Source organism: Montipora foliosa, chromosome 4, assembly GCF_036669935.1.
Source record: "Montipora foliosa isolate CH-2021 chromosome 4, ASM3666993v2, whole genome shotgun sequence".
Classification (NCBI taxonomy): domain Eukaryota; kingdom Metazoa; phylum Cnidaria; class Anthozoa; order Scleractinia; family Acroporidae; genus Montipora; species Montipora foliosa.
This window is the reverse complement of record NC_090872.1, coordinates 30,807,632-30,810,131: the sequence shown is the minus strand read 5'-3', so window position 1 is coordinate 30,810,131 and position 2,500 is coordinate 30,807,632. Positions and strand designations below refer to the sequence as shown.

Here is a 2,500-nt window from a genome sequence, read left to right as displayed (position 1 = left end):
AAATGGGCGGTCGAAAAATCGGGTCAAGATTTATGTCGGCCGATAATGGCTTTCAGTTCACTGATAACTCGCCGACAATTCGCCAACACTTCGCCGATAATTCACCGAGTATCGATCGACCGTCGGTAGAAAGAAAGCCAATACTCAAAAGGAAAGCTGTGTGCAGCTTTATGTTATTGGTCGACTGAGGGACGGGACGGGACGGGAGCGATTTTTTTTTCAAGTTCAAGTTTATTCAAGCTTATTTATGACAAGTTTATTACAAGTGGACGTAAAGATAGCAGAGTAACAATAACTCTCAAAAAAGAAAGGACAGTTTTCAATTTACAATACATGTTTCGACATACTCATGTCATCTTCAGTTAAAAATGAGCTTTTTTAACGGTTGTACACTTGAATGTATATTAAGGTACGTTACAAAATTACGTGTCAAAACTTGCGTACAATTTGAATATGAAGTATGAAATGCGCAGGAAACAAAAGTAGTGCACATAGCAATAAAATAAAAGACAAAAGAACAGCGTAATTGAAAAGAAAGAGACAAATCTAAATGCCTCAACTGCTGATTAAGAAAGGGATTTTTCCACTTAATGTGCAATGCCTCTTTGATCTTAATTTGGGATTTTGAGGCGGCAGAATCTAGGATCATGAAACATTCTGTATTACAAGAGTCATGACAGACCCTAGATGATTGTAGGTGTCTGTAAACATGCGAAGACTTGTCCGACAAGAGATGCTCACGAGCACGTGTACAAAGGTGGCGAGTGGTCTCGCCAATGTAGCTGGCATAACAGCCAGCACATGAGCATTTATAAACAACACGCGAACGTAGACCTTGCGGTACTGAATCTTTCACGCTGAACATGTTTCTAAGTTTAAACGTACTAAAGACCAACTTAACATCTAAATCAGCTTTGCAATAATGTTTGAGTAGTTGACTTAACTTAGCCGGTTTGGGCGATTTCAGAAAACCGTCCAACATAAGGGAGTTCATAGAAGTGCGTCGAACTTTTCCCGGAGTTGGATGAGGCGTCCCGCCCAGTCAGAGAAGGATTCATTTTCTTAGAAAGATACCTGTGAATAATCTTGTCGATGACCCAAGACGGAAAACAATTTTTCCGTAGTAAGAAAATAACCTTCTTGACGTCCAGATGAAAGCCAACCCAGGTCGGAATTATCGATCTTATATACTCCGACTAGACCCAGTTTGTAATTCAATGGGACGAAGCTGAAATAATTAGTGAGAAGACCAGTAAATGTCTTCTTGCGATATACTCTAGTAACTATAGATGGATGACCGTTGTCTAGCAGTATGTCTAGAAAACACTTTTTGTTTGTTCAATAACGAAGATGATGCGCTCATGTTCTTTGATTACATCAACGCAAGGCACCCAAGTATCCGTTTCACAATGGAAAGGGAAATCAATAAGAAATTATCTTTTCTAGACTTCGTATCGGGTTTGCATAACTGTCGCGAATTCTCCAAACCCCTCTTGTGTTATATCAGGCCATGCAAACACGGAAAACGTTCTCTATTGCTTAAAAAGTGCATAAAAATAACTTACTGAACTAAATATGAAGCACGAATCAAAGAAAGGGAAAATAAACTAGTAATAATAATAATTTAAGGGGGGGGGGGGGGGGGTACTGCCATATATGGACTATATAGGTATGTGCCGCTGTGAAGGGTATGGTTTTCAAGCAGTTTACTCTAGGATAGAGTGCATAAATCATAGCATTTCGGTGTAGAATAGGGTATCATTTTTCACGAACTGACCAGACTAAGAAAACCAGAAATTTCCACTCAAGAATATAAAAAATCAAATCGGCAAAGTTTAAGTTTATTTAACTCAGCCTCAGCAGTGTCAATAAATGGCTATCATGAAACACCTCTGGATATTATTAACTGTCAAGAATCGGAATTTAGACGGAAATCGGTGGGAGTTTACTCTAGTATAGGGTAGCAAAATTCAGCTGAACTAACTCTGATATAGGCTAAGGGTTCCAGGGTCCCAGCGGCACATCCCCACCAAGAAATTCCTGAAGGGCCCCACCCCCCCCCCCCCCCCACACCCACATTCTAAGGATGAGTTTTCTCGGAGACCAATATCTGCAGGATCGATCGTGTTTACTTCTCTATGGGAAGCCATTACATGATCACGGGCGATGCGCCGAGTAAACTTACAAATAATCTGTTTCTTCCGACCATCGGACGCGTTACGAAATGGCGCCCGATGGGCCATGTCAAGGTCATAAGGATGAATTTTAGCTCCAATTGAGCAGAAGATTCCCATGCAAAGTTGCAACGTTTCATCGGCGCTTTCTTGTTGTTTAAGTTCAGGAACGCTTTCAAGCTTGATGTTATATGAATATGAATATTCCAATATTTGATCCAGTGAATATTATATTTTATCCACTTGAGATGACAAATGTTTTATAGATTTTTCAATAAGAGACATCTTGTCGTTGACATATTTCTTAAAATCTTCTTGGATATTGC

The 2,500-nt window shown here is 39.8% G+C and overlaps 1 protein-coding gene across 2 annotated transcripts in view; it reads right to left on the bottom strand.

The window, feature by feature from the left end:
- LOC137999169 (G-protein coupled receptor 83-like) overlaps nt 1-2,500 on the bottom strand; it is a 16,632-nt gene that overhangs the window by 11,092 nt on the left and 3,040 nt on the right. The window lies entirely within an intron of this gene.